The sequence below is a fragment of the Fukomys damarensis genome, unplaced genomic scaffold, assembly GCF_012274545.1.
Source record: "Fukomys damarensis isolate Sample0158 unplaced genomic scaffold, DMR_v1.0_HiC HiC_scaffold_16, whole genome shotgun sequence".
Taxonomy (NCBI): domain Eukaryota; kingdom Metazoa; phylum Chordata; class Mammalia; order Rodentia; family Bathyergidae; genus Fukomys; species Fukomys damarensis.
This window is the reverse complement of record NW_022900928.1, coordinates 97,523,055-97,537,836: the sequence shown is the minus strand read 5'-3', so window position 1 is coordinate 97,537,836 and position 14,782 is coordinate 97,523,055.

Below are 14,782 nucleotides of genomic sequence, written 5' to 3'. Positions count from 1 at the left end.
TTTTTTTTTTTTTTTTTTTTTTTTTTTTTGAGAAAGGGTCTTGTTATGTCTTTCTAGCTGAACTATGTAATCCAGGCTGATCTTGAACTACTGATCCTCCTGCCTCTCCTTCCCAGAGTGCTGGAATTATAGCCAGGTGCTTTCATGTCCCATTTTGATCCTCTTATAGAACTAAACTGGGTGTGGGGGCCCATGCCTATAATCCCAGCACTCTGGGAGGTTGAGGCAGGAGGATCTCAAATTTGATCTCCGCCTGGGCAATTTAGTAGGAACTTGTCACAATAAAAAAATATTGGGGATGTTCAATCCCCAGTACCACAATAAATAAACATACCAAGAGAACTAAGTAGTAGGGCCGAGGGTTTTAGCTCAGTGGCTCTTCCACCTGCCTCGCAAGTGCAAGGACCCAAGTTGAATTCCCAGTACAAAAACCAAAAACAACTTGAGTAATAAAAGCCTGTTGTTTTAAGGAATTAAAATACAATAAACATAAAACCCAATTTATTTTTCCCTGTTCTACCCTCTCCGATCTTCAGTTCAGGTGATAACCATTACTAGTAATATGATGTGCATCTTTCCACATATTTCCTGTGCATACACAACAGAATTACACATGCATGTAAACATATCTATAGCTCATGTATACAGAGGAGTACACACACATATACATTCATACCTTCTAAAAACACAAATATGAAGTGTAAAGGTCCTGGAAGGAAACAACATGGCACAGTCCTTTAGGGTCACTGAGGAGAGAAAGGATAAAGATGTGGGTGGAATTAAGGTCAGGCTGGAAGCTCTTAGGGGCTGATGACAGTGGGGAACTGTTACCTCCTCAGGCCTAATAAGTGCTAGCCCTTTGATCCAAGAAAATGGTCATGGCTGAGCTGCAGCCCATAGGGAGGAAGTCCAGGGATAGAATAGGGTAGGTATATTAACATCTTCCTCCAAGTCTCCTGGTTAAGTTGTTCTCCCTTTCCAACTCTGTATTTGGATGAATGGTTCCACCATGTTTGCTAACCAAGGCAAAAACTTAGGAAACCCAGGCCTGGTGGTGCAGTCTGGGATGCTGAGACAAGATTAAAATTTTGAGTGTAGCCTGGGCAGTTTAGCGACTTAGGGGCAACGTATTTTAAAAAATTGCTGGGCAGGTTTCACACACCTGTAATCCCAGCACTTGGGGGCTGAGCCAAGAGAATCACTGGGAGTTTGAGGCTACCCTGGGCTACACATAGCAAGACCCTGTCTGGAAAAAGCAAACATTGAAAGGACGGGATATGGCTCAGTGCAAAGGCCAAGAGTTCAGTCTCCAGGAGAGGAAAGCCAGCCAACTGACCCTGGCTGTCATTTGGAATCTCACATTTAAGCAGCCAGCAAGCCCTGCTTCTGCAATGGCTTCAATCAACTGTGCCTTCAGTGCCTCAGCCCTCATTCTTCTGGCTGAGTTATATTAAAAGTCTCCTGTGCTGGGTGTGGTGGTGCACACCTGTAGTCCCATCACTGGCAGGCAGAGGCAGGAGGATCACGGCAAGTTCAAACCTAGCCTGTTCTTCGTAGTGAGTTCAGGGCCAGCCTGAACTACAAAGTGAGACCCTGTCTCAAAAAACCAAAAGAAATAAAAAACTTTTAAAAAGTCTCCTAAATGCAATGCTGCCTTTGTTTGAGACATCCTTAATTCTGCAAAATTCTTTCTGTGAAGTGAAGCACATTCTTATTTGTATCCCCATTAGTGTATATATCAGGGTTTTTCTTGAAGAAAATGCGTGTAATCTTTTAAGAACTATATCTCATTCATCTTTATCATGCTCAAAGCACCTCCTAACTATGTAGCGAACATTAGATCAGTGTTTTGCATGTGTGGTTCCATTCACCAGAAGTACAATCTGAACAACAGAACTATTCATAAAGCATTCAAAGCAACATCTCTTCCAAGAAATTAATATTCAAATAATAGAATTAAGAGGGCAGCATTTATTCAATTGACTGGGTCAAAGAAACAAATGTTCTATATACATTTCTTGTTCCCTGCTTCACAGCCGTAGGCGTATAATTAATATTATCTGAGGATATTTTACTTTGAGCACAAAAGTATTACGTTGTTTTGATTTCCCTTGTGTTTTTTGTTGTTGTCGTTGTTCTTTTTTTTTTTTGGTACGAGGGATCGAACTTGGAACGTTGCACTCATGAGGCAGGCAGTGGCAACACTGAGCTAAATCCCGAGCCCTCTTTTGATGATACAGTACTGTATTAAGTACAGTACACTATTTTACATCATTTTATATATATGTTGTATACACATTTTATATATTTTATATGTGTTATAAAAATAGTTTTACAGAATTGCTAATGGCAGCTGGGCATGGTGGCCTGTAATCTCAGCACTTGGGAGGCTGAGACAGGAAGGTCACCAGGAGTTCCAGGCCACCCTGGGCTACATGGTGGTTGAAGGCCAGCCTGCATTACAAAGAAAGAGTCTGTCTCAAAAAACAAACAAACATAATTTCCTAAAGGAAAAAAATACTATGGGGTTAGAAATCATAGATAGACAGGTTTTAATCCCACCTATGTAATTTAGGAGCCATGTGCGATTGGCCAGGTTAGTTGACCTGATCTTATTCCAAGTGGTCGTAATAAATGACCACAGTGCATAATGAATGCCTAACGAAAAGAAAACCTTATTTTCACCTTTTAAAAGTCGCCTTTGGTCAAAAACTTCCACCAGTTTTCAGAAGCATAGACAAATTATGTGTTACAATTCAAATGATTTGCTCAGGCCATTTTTGTCCAAATACAGTATAACAACCTGCATTTTAAAAATATCACAATATTTACTGGTAAATTTTAGTTATACATAGTAATAACATTCATCATAGGGAACTTATACCTGTACACGGTATATCCTGCCCCTCTTCTCCACATGCCCCCTTTTAAGCCTCCTCCCCCATGTACAAAAGCTTTTTCCATTTTTTCCTTCTATTTTCAGTTTTTCTTGTCCCTTCCTCCCCCTTGTTCCCGTTCCCATTTAAACATTTTCTTCCTATTTCCCAATATCTATTATTCACTACAATCCTTATTTCCACTTTGTTTCTCACACCAGAGAAGTAATGCAGTATTTAAACGTGTATTCAATTTATTTCACTTAACAGTATGGTCTCAAGGTCCATCTATTTAGCTATAAATGTCTAAAGCTCATTCTTCTTCTTTTTTTTTTTTTTTGTGGTATCAGAGATCGAACTCGGGACCTTGTGCTTGCAAGGCAGGTGGCAGAACCACTGAGCCAAATCCCTGGCTCATTCTTTACGGCAGAGTAGTACTCCATTGTATAAAAAAAACCACATCTTTATCCACTCATCAGTTGATGGGCATTTGGGCCATTTCCAAGATTTAGCAATTACAAACTGTGCCACTATAAACATGGGTGTGCATATATCACTGTGGTATGATGCTTTTAATTATTTTGGGAAAATACCAAGAAGAGGAATAGTTGGGTCAAATAGAATCTCTAGGGCCAGGGATTTAGTTCAGTGGTGCTGCTGCCTGCCTTGCAAGCACAAGGTCCAGTTTTCAATTTCTGATATCCAAAAATAAAAACAAAGAGAAACTCTGGTTTTAGTTTCTTGAGAAATTTCCACACTGATTTCCATACTGGTTGCACCAGTCTATACTCCCACCAACAGTGAAGAAAGGTTCCTTATTTTTGTTTTGGTAGTGGGGACCAAACTAAGAACCTTGCGCTTTCAAGGCAGGCGGGAGGAGGCACCACTGAGCTAAATTGCTGGCCTGAGAAGGTTTCCTTTTTCTCCACAGCCCTGCGAGTGTTTGTTATTGGTTCATTTTTCTTTCTTTTCTTTTCTTTTTTTGTACCAGGGATCGAACTTGGGACCTTGTGCTTGTGAGGCAGGTGGTGGAACCACTGAGGTAAATTCCCAGCCCAGGTTGATTTCTTGATAATAGCCATTATTTCAGGAGTGAGATGGGCTCTGTGTTGTTTTAATTTACACTTCATGAATGACCAATTATATTTATTTGCTATTTCTACTTCATCTGAGAAGTGTCAGTTCAGATGCCCATTTTGGATTGGGTCTTTAAATTTGGGGGGGGGTCTGATTTTTTTTAGTTCTTTAGATAATAGTCCTTTGACAAATAGGTGGTAAAAATTTTTCCCCACATTGTGGGTTGTCTCTGGTTTCTCTTGCTGTGCAAAAGCTTTTTAATAAGATGAGGTCCCAGTTTTTGATTCTTTGTCGTATTTCCCATATGGTCTGGCTTTTGTTCATGAAGTCTTTGCCTACTCCTGTGTGCTCAAGCATCTACCTAGTCTCTCTTCCAGCAGATTTAGTGTTTCTATTTTAATATTTAGATCTTTGATTCATTTTGATTTTAGTTTAGTGCATGGTGAAAGATACTGATCTACTTTCCATGTTCAGCATGTGCAAAGCCTATTTTTCCAGTACCATTTATTAAAGAGGTTATCTTTCTTCCCATCAAGGTGTTTGGCTCCTTTGTCAAAGATTAAGTGGCTGAATATATCTAGAGTTCTTTCTGCATCTTCTAGACTGTTTCATTGATTTTCAGGTCTATTCTTTTGCCAGCACTAGGCTGTCCACCCCCACCCCCATAACAGGGATTGAATTCAGGACCTTGCACTTGCAAGGCAAACACAGTGCTACTGAGCTAAGCCCCCAGCCCCATGATGTTGTTGGTTTTTTTTTTTTTTTGGTTTTTTGAGACAGGGTTTCACTATGTAGTTGAGACTGACCAGGAACTCATTGTGTAGCCCAGGCTGGTCTTGAACTCACAGCGATCCTCTTGTCTCAGCCTCCCGATTGCTGGGATTACAGGCATGCACCACCACACCTGGCTGATGCTGTTTTTTTTTGTTTGTTTGTTTTTGTTTTTTTTTTAAATCACCATAAGCTCTGTAGCATAATTTCAGGTCAGGGATTGTGATACCCCCCATCTTGCTTTTGTTGCCCGGAATTGCCTTTGCTATCCTAGGTCTCTTCTGGTTCCAAATGAATTTTAGGATTGTTTTTTCTAACTATGTGAGATATGCTGTTGGAATTTTGATCAGGATTGCATTAAATTTGTATAATTTTGGAAGTATGACCATTTTCACTATCTTGGTTCTTCCTATCCAAAAATAAAGGATATCTTTCCATTTTCTGATAATCCTCTACTATCTCCCTTTTTCAGAATACCATAGTTCCATTAGATCGATTCCTAGGATTTCATTTGTTTGGATGCTTTTGTTGTTTTTTCCGGTACTGGGGATCAAACTCAGGACCTTGTGCTTATAAGGCAGGTATGGAACCACTGAGCTAAATCTTTGGCCCATTTGCTTTTATGAAAGAGGTTGTTCCTCTAATCTCTCTCTCAGTGAGTTTGTTAATCTTACAGGAAAGTGGAGTTTTTTGGCTACTGATTTTTGAACATTGACTTTGCATCCAGCTATACCACTGAGTATCATCAAATCTAAAATCTTTGGTGAAGTTTTTGGGGTCTTCTATGTAGAGTATCATGTCATCCGCAAATAATATTTTCATTTCTTCCTTTCCTATCCTTATTCCTTTTGTTTCTTTCTCTTGTCTAATTGCTCAGGATAGTGTATCTAGAACTATATTGAACAAGAATGGTGACAGTGGAAGAAAAAAATAGTGACAGTGGACATTCTTGTCTTGTTCCTGATTTTAGAGTGAAAGCTTTCAGATTTTGTCCATTTAGTATTTTGTTGGCTGTTGTCACCTGCATTTTTTTAAGGAGCATGCATTTTGTATTAATAGTCCCATCATAAAGATTCTGTGAAGAACTGATTCTGGGATACAGACTGCAGGACCAGTAACTTTTCTATACCAGGAGGGTCCTTGAATGAAGGAGGCCTAAGGGTTGGCACCGTGTAGCCTTTGCTGTGGCTATTGGTGTGATATGTGTATATCACATTGTTTATTCTGCTGTCTTTTTAGCCCCTTTTCCTGCAGCTTCAGCTGCTCCTTCACTGGGTTCTCTGGGTAGCAATTAAATACACTCAGTGTACCTTCTAAAAACAACTGCTTTGTCTCTATTGGAAATGCTTTTTCAGCTATCTTCTCTTTTTTAAAAACAAACCAAATGTATGTATTGAACTTGAGTGAACTATGTTCATTTGATTTTTTTTTTTCCTCTTGTGCTACTGGAGATTAAAACCAGAAGGTATGCACTAAGCTCCAATCTGGCCTTTATTTTTCTTTATGGTTTGAGAAAGGTCTTGCTGTTTCCACATTGCCAGGGTGGACTTGAACTTGTGATCCTCCTGTTTTGGCCTCCTGAGTGGCTGGGATTACAGGCTTGAGTCACTGCACTCACCTGTATTTGCTATATTTTAAAAACAAAATAAGTCACACGAATGTGTATGTGATATGTACCTATCTTCAACGTCCAGGTCAACGAGCTGTGACACGTGGGTGTACCTGTGTGATAACTGCCCCTCAGAGCTGTGTGATAGCCCCCTCCAGCCCTTGAGACTCTCCAGTTCCTCTCTGCAGGTCAGCCCTCCCTCACTCAGGGCCATGCCATCACTGACCTGCTGCTGACCCCAGAGCAGTTGGTCCCGAATCTTACCCAAGTATAGCCGTCAAACCCGTAGTCCCGTGTGGTGGTCTGGCCCAGCACACTCGCACTGATGGCGAGCTCGGCGCTCCACATGGCGTCTGCTTTCTGCTTATTCCCCTCAGTCATCTTCAACCCACTTGTCTCCACCCCTCCATTCCATTACCCGTCACACAGTGACAGATGGCACCAGGCTGATAATCCCAGGGGATTCTGTTTGCTCCTTGTTCTCTTGGGTGCATCTGACACTGCTGGCCATTCCTCCTTTTCCTCTTGGCTTTGATACCACTATTCTGTCCCCACTTCCTCCAGTCCTAAGGATTGAGCTACATCCCCTGCCCTGTTTAAGTTATTTTGATAGAATCTCACTAAGTTACCTAGGCAGGACTCAAACTCTCCATCTACCTGCTTCAGCCTGAGTGCCAGGATTATAGGCATGTGCCAACCATGCCTCACTGTTTTTGTTATTTTTGTATTTTTGGGACTGAACCCAGAGCCTTTGCACTGAGCTACATCCTGGCCCTTTTATTTTTTATTTTGAGAGAGAAAGTCTCATGAACTTGCTAAGTTACCAAGTCTGGGCTCAACCTTTCAACCCTCCTGCCTCAGCCTCCCAGAGTGCTGGGATTATAGGTATGCACCACCATGCCCACCAGGGTGAATTATTCTGGACTATTTTTTCTCCTTAATATTCTCAGACAATTACTAAATAAGTCTCAACCTCCTAAAACTCTTTTTTGGAGGGTGGCACTGGGGGATTGAACCCGGGGAGCAATGAAATAAATCTGCAGCCCTATTTATGTTTTGAGACACAGTCTCACTAAATTGTATGATTTGCAATCCTCCTGCCTCCGCCTCCTGAGTAGCTGGGACCATAAGTAGGCACCACCATGTCAGATGCCTACCCCCTAAATTTCTTGAATCTTTACTGCCACTATAAGTGTAGACTGCTAATCTCTTCTCTGAAAGTGTCTGCCCTTATTTTTTTTAACCTTTTTTTTTTTGGTACAGGGATTGAACTCGGGTCCTTGTGCTTGCAAGGCAGGCGCTGGAACCAATGAGCTAAATTCTGGGCCCCTTGTTCCCCTTCTCATTTGAAATTTTTCTTCCCATTTCCCAATATCTATTATACATTTTGGTCTTTATTTACACTTTCAGTTTCTCATACCAGAGAAACTGTGATATTTACACACCTAAAACACCTGTTAGCCGGGTATGGCAGCACATGCCTATAATCCCAGCACTTGGGAGGCTCGGCAGGATCACCGTGAGTTCTAGGCCAACCCGGACTACATAGCAAGACCCTGTCTCAAAAAACAAAACAAAACAAAAAACCCCAAAAAAACTAAAACACCAGTTTTTAGGGTTTGGGCATATAGCTCAATGGTAGAGGGGGTGCTTAGCATGTGTGAGGCCCTGGCTTCAATCTTCACAACCAAGAAAAACACCTGGTAACAAGAGCGCCCAAAGGAGCTAAATGGAGTAGGGTCCTAGCTTTCTTGTAACACCTCTCTGCAGTTTAAAGTTATTGGTTAGTGCCGGGCGTGGTGGCGCATGCCTGTAATCCCAGCACTTGGGAGGCTGAGACAGGAGGATCGCTGTGAGTTTGAGACCAGCCTGGGCTGCAAAGTGAGTTCCAGGTCAGTCTCAACTACATAGTGAGACCCTGTCTCAAAAAACAAACAAACAAACAAACAAACAAAAAAACAACAAAAATAAAGTTATTGGTTAAATTAGATGTTGATACCTGTTATAATGTATAGGAGAACAATTGAAAGAAAATAAAATTTCCAAACTACTGGAAAAATAAAAATGGAATGATTAGAAAGCAAACAAGAAAGAAGAGAATATTAAACATTAAAATAGGTAAGCAAAAAAAAAAAAAAAAAAAAGATGTAGCAAGAGGGCTGGAATGTAGCTCAGTGATACAGTACTTGTATGAGGCCTCAGGTTTGATTTTCAAAACCCCTCTCCCCCAGATAACTAACCAGTAAGAAAGAAAGTAAAGAAAGATAAACACTAAAATTTCTGTACTGAAAAATAGCTATCCATGCCACACATGGAGGCCTGTGCCTGTAATCCTAACACTCTAGAGGCTGAAGCAGGAGGATCTCTATGTGTTGGAGCCAGCCTGAACTACAAAGGAAGATCAAAACAAAACAAAACAAAAAACCCTAAACCCCCCTAATCATCAATACAGGACATAAAACAAAAACAAAAAGGATAAAAAAAGATAGGGCCAGGGATTTAGTTCAGTGGTGCCTTGCCCATCTTTCAAGTTCGAGGTCCTGAGTTTGATCCCTGGTACCAAACCAAACCAAACAATAGCTTTTTTGTACACCAGTAATGAAATAGCTGAGAAAGAAATCAGAAAACAATTCTGTTCACAAGAGTCACACCCAAAAAAGAAAAAGAAAAAAAAAAAACCCTAGGGATCAACAGAATAAAGGCAGTGAAAGACCTCTACAGTCAGAATTACAGCTTTCATATGTTCACAAATTAGCAGAATAAATATTGTTGAAATGGTCATGGTGCTGAAATAAACCTACAGATAGAATGCAATAGGCATCAAAATTTCAATGACAATCTTTTTTTTTTTGGTACTGTGAATCAAACTCAGGACCTTGCACTTGCCAGGCAGGTGGTGGAACCACTGAGCTAAATCCCCGGCCCTAATTTTTTTTTTTTTGGTACTGTGAATCAAACTCAGGACCTTGCACTTGCCAGGCAGGTGGTGGAACCACTGAGCTAAATCCCCGGCCCTAATTTTTTTTTTTTTTAAACAGGGTCTCACTATGTAGTTCAGGCTGGCATTGAATTGTGTACCCAGGCTTTGAACTCACACAGCAATCCTCCTGCCTCAGCCTCCTGCGTGGTGGGCTTATAGACATGCTCTACCATGCTCGGCCTCCACTGAATTCTTTACACAACTAGAAAAAAATTGTAAAATCATATGGAAAAACAGAAGACTCAGAATAGCCGAAGCAATCTAAGCCAAAAGAACAAAGTGGAAGACAGAACAATCCTGACTTCAAATTACACTACAAAGTCTGGGAGCAAAAACAGCACTGTACTAGCACAAAGATAGACACATAGAGCAACACAGAATAGAGGATGCAGAAACAAACCCACAAGCTTACCACCATCTGATTTTTGTCAAAGGAGCCTAAGAATAAATGGGAGAAGACAGACTTTAAGAAATGGTGCTGGGAAAACTGGATGTTCATACGTAGAAGATTGAAATGGGGCACCTATTTCTCACCCTGTATAAAAACCACTTCAAAATGGATCAGTCCTAAGTCTAGGACCTGAAACTGAAATTGCTAGAAGAAAACTGGCGTCAGGGGGTAACCAATTGAAGCCATAGAATAGGCAAAGACTGAATAGGATCCTAGCAGTGCAGAAAATAGCAAGAACACCAACAAATGGGACTACACCATAATAAGATGTTTTGCCAGGTGTAATGGGACATGCCTGCAATTCCAGCACTTGGGAGGATGAGGCAAGAGGACGATTTCCTGTAGTTTGAGGCCAGCCTGGGGTCCACAGTGAGTTCAAGGACAGGCTGAACTACAGAGGGAGACCCTACCTCAAAAAACAAAACAAAAATAAAACCATGTTTTGTTGAGAAACCCATGTACAAAACCCATGTTTCTGCAGAGAAAGGGAAATAAGAGTGTAGAGACACTGTACAGAATGGTAAAAAAACTTAGCTGGGTACTCTCCTGACAGGATTAATATCTAGAATATACAGAGAACTCTAAACACTGAACGCCAAAAAATCAAGTAGGCCAATTAATGAATGGGTAAAGGAAGTGAACAGACGCTTCTCAAAAGAAGTACAAATAATGAATTTATGAATAAATGTTCAACATCGTTAGCTACTAGCGAAATGCAAATCAAAAGTACACCGAGATCCCATCTCATTCTAGTCAGAATGGCTATGATCCAGAATAAAAAAAGACATCTCTTTCTGTGTCTGTCTGTGGGGCCTGGACTCTATTTTGAGTGTGTACTTTAATTCTGCCTTAAAAAAATCTTTTTTAATTTTTCTCTTTTGAGACAAGGCCTTGCTGTCCAGGCTGGCTTTGAACTCACTATGCAGCCCAGGCTATCCTCAAATTCCTGGTGATCCTTTTGCCTCAGCCTCCAGAGTACTGGGTTTACAGGCATGCACCACCACACCTGGCTAAAAGTCCTTTTTAGGCCTCTCACTGATGCACCCTGAAATAATTACTTCCTATTATAGTCATGGAGCTTCTTGGTGGCTGAATTGAGGTCATGATTTCCTATTTGTGGGGGAATTCTGCACCCTCCATCCAGTGACGTCCTTTGGTGAGCTAGCTTAGAGGGAAACTGAGGCACTATTTTTTTTTTTTTTGCACCAGCGATCAAACTCAGGACGTTGTGCTTGACAGACAGGCGCAGTGCCACTGAGCTACATCCCTGACCCCGCCTTTTTGAGACAATCTCACTATGTAGTCTTGAACTCCTGTCCATCCTCCTGCCTCTCCCTCCCAAGTGCTGGGATTACAAGTGGGCACCATCATAACTAGGTGACATTTTATGTTTTGAAAGATTGTTATTTATGCAGATTACAAAGGAACTCATAGTTTTCCCCAAAACTTCAAAGAATATAGAAACGTTGGAATTACAAAGTTTTCTGTATTTCTAAAGTAAATCTCTATAATTTGACATATTTCCCAGACCTAACAATGCTCACATATGAAATACACATATATAGAACATGAATGCTATTAATGCTATTCCAAAGTTTGTGAGGCACTCACTTATTTGCACTCCTGCCTTAACAATGATGAAGGCCATGTGACCCTCATATCCATCAGGCAATGGTAGAATTTTAACATAAATGACTGTAAAATGCAGGGCAGGGTACACCCATCCATTTGGTGGGTGGCCAAATTTCCCTCTTCAAGGAAAAGAGAAAGTACAATGAGTCCCAGATACTTTCCTCTTCTAACCCACCATCTGCTTGTTTCATTACCTTTTCTGTGAAATAAGAATCAAAAAATAAATTTCATTTATTTATTTATTTTTTGGTATCAGGGATTGAACTCGGGTCCTTGCGCTTGCAAGGCAGGTGGCAGAACCACTGAGCTAAATCCCCAGCCCCCCAAATAATACATTTTTAAAAATTAAAATACAAAAACTAAATGCTGGTGTGGATGCAGAGGAGAAAAGGAACTCTTTCTACACAGCTGGTGGTAAGTAAATTAGCACAGCCCCTGTGGAAATCAGTATGGTGGTTCCTCACAAAACTAAAAATAGATGCCAGTACAGTGATGAACACCTGCAATCCCAACAATCTGGGAGGCTGAGGCAGGAGGATTGCACGTTTGAGTTTGGAATGAGCAATTTAGCAAAACCTAGTCTCAAAATTAAAAGTTTTTTTTTTTCCCCCGAGTACCAGGAATTGAGTTTGGGTCATTGTGTTTGCTAGGCAGGCAGTGGAACCACTGAGCTAAATCCCTGGCCCTCAAAATTAAATGTAAAAATGGGCTGAGGCTATAGCTCTGTGCAAAGCCTCTACGTTCAATCCTCAGTACAAAAACCAAAACAAAACAATAAAAAACTGCCCCCAAACTAAAAAACCTAACAACTAAAAATAAAATTGAGCTACAATTGGACCCAGCTATACCACTTCTTGGATATATCCAAAGGAATTAAGGTCAACATATAACAGGGATACCTGCATATCCATGTTTACTGCAGCACTATTCGCAATAGCCAAGATATGGTACCAACCTAGAAGCCCATCAGCAGATAAATGGGTAGAAGAAACATGGTATTTATACAGTATGGTGTATTGAGCCATAAAGAATGAAATTATGTCATTTGCAGGAAATGAATACAACTGGAGTCATAACAGTAAGCAAAATAAGCCACTCAGACAAATAGCACATTTCTCCTTATTTATGGAATCTGAAAAAGAGAACATGAAAGTAGGAGGATTCTTGTTGGAAGGGACTAGCACTGAGGATTTAGCTCAGTAGTGCTGCGTCTACCCCAAAAGCCCAAGGTCGGGAATTTGATCCCCAGTACCAAAAAAAAAAAAAAAAAAAAAAAAAGAGGGGAATAAGGTGGATATAAGGGTGGGTAATACAGAGAATGGATATGATTGAAATATGCACATTGAAATCCAACATTTTGTAAAACTAATAGGCAGTAATAAAAATATCTAAGAATTGGCTTAACTGCTTGCCCAGTCATCAGCTGGAACAAATTCTTTTCCTTTTGTACCAGGGATCGAACTCAGGACCTTGTGCTTGCAAGGCAGGCCCTGGAACCACTGAGCTAAATCCCCAGCCTGGAACAAAATTCTTGCTGACCAAACTGGTTCAGTCTCTCTTCTTCCAGGCCTCTGAAGGAGCTGGCCCAGCCTGAACCAGTAGCAGCTCACCTTTCCTTGGATGAGGCCGGCCCCAGGTACAGCATTATCTACCCTTCTCATCCCACTGCCCACACTGATCGCTTTGTAGCTTTTTTACTCCTCTGTATAAAAGAAAAACTGTGTTAACTTTTGAGATGTTTACAGACTTAATCATCAGGGTTCTCTCTGTTGTAATTGTCCCCACCCCTACTGCAATAGTTCCTTCCTTTTCCACCAGTTCTGCAATAATTCTCTCAGCCTCTCCTTACTAAATAAAAACAAAACAACCCCCACTCCCGAACCCAAATGCCTTAGTGTATTTCCGTAAGACCCGTTTCTCAGGATAGTATTCTGCATGTAACAGTGCATCCTTCCAGGGCATTTGCGGTACTGGTGATTGAACCTACGGCCTCATACATGCCAGGCTTTATCACTAAGTTTCACTCCATCATTTTAATTTTATTTTTTGAGACCGGATCTCTAAATCCCCAGGCTGGCCTCAAGCTGGCCATTCTTCTGCTTCAGCCTTTTGAGCAGCTAGGACCACAGGCCTGTGACAGCACCCGCTGCTGTAACACTGTAATTAGTACACTTGTGTTAAATTAACTGACATATTTTTGGTCATTTTCACGGAATGACATTCCTAGTATTTGGAGTTCGTTAGAGTAGTGAGTCCTGTAAATAACTAGAAGAAAACTGTTTTGTTTTTTGTTTTTTTTGGTTGTTTTTGATCGAACCGGGCCCTTGTGCTTGCAAGGCAGGTGGCGGGACCACTGAGCCAAATCCACGGCCCCTATTTTATTGAAAATAAGACGACTAAAAATCGTATTGACTCAGTTTGTATTTAATGTGATCTTCATAGTATGACATTATTTTTGTGGTGCTGGATTAATCCCAGGGCCTCACACATGCAGGGAAGCACTCTACCCTACCACTGGCTTCATGTTTAATTCTGACTGTTCATTAGCTGGGAATTATACCCCAAAGTGATGCATATGGGCCGGGGATTTAGCTCAGTGGAGCTGCTGCCTGCCTTGCAAGCTCAAGGTCCACAACAACAACAAAACCAAAAAAACAAGAACCCAAAACAAAGTGATGCATATGTAACTATAATGTAACAAAACTTTCTATCATTTCCCTTTAAACTATCTAGAAAGTACATATGTCTTTTTTTCTTTTGTACTAGGGCCCAATAACTAGGGATTGAACCCAAAGCTTTCAGACTGAGGTACAACCCTAGTCCGTTTAAATTCTGAGACTGGGTCTTGCTAAATTGCCCAGGATGGGCTGGAACTTGTCCTCCTCCTGCCTCAGCCTGCTGGGATTACGCGAAAGTGCCACCACACCCGGCTCCTCATTCCGCCTTGAAGAGTTCATATTTTATCAATTTTTTAAAACGCCAACAAAGACTCTGGCCAAGGTATCGGGCCTCAGACAGGCGCGCGGGGCGTCGCTGCGGAAGGCCGGCTGAGTTCGGGCGCGGGGCTCGCAGGGCTCCCGCAACTCCCGTCTGGGCTGGCTGCCGCCATCTCACCGGGGCCACGCAAAGCGGTCTACGGTGTCAGCTCGGCGCCCGTCTGAAGACGCCCACGCAGGCCTCAGGCCAAGGCGGCTCGATCTCTACTTACTCCCCCAGGGTAACCTTCGGCACACTTAGTTTAAGCGAGGCCCAGGTCGCCAGCGCGACGCACCGCAGGCTAAAGACAGCCCCGCAGCCCCAGCAAAGGGATTTGGCGCCTCAGGCCAGAGCCACCCGAATAGTCGGTTGAGAAACCAGAATCTCGCGAGACGCCCGGAAAGGGGCGG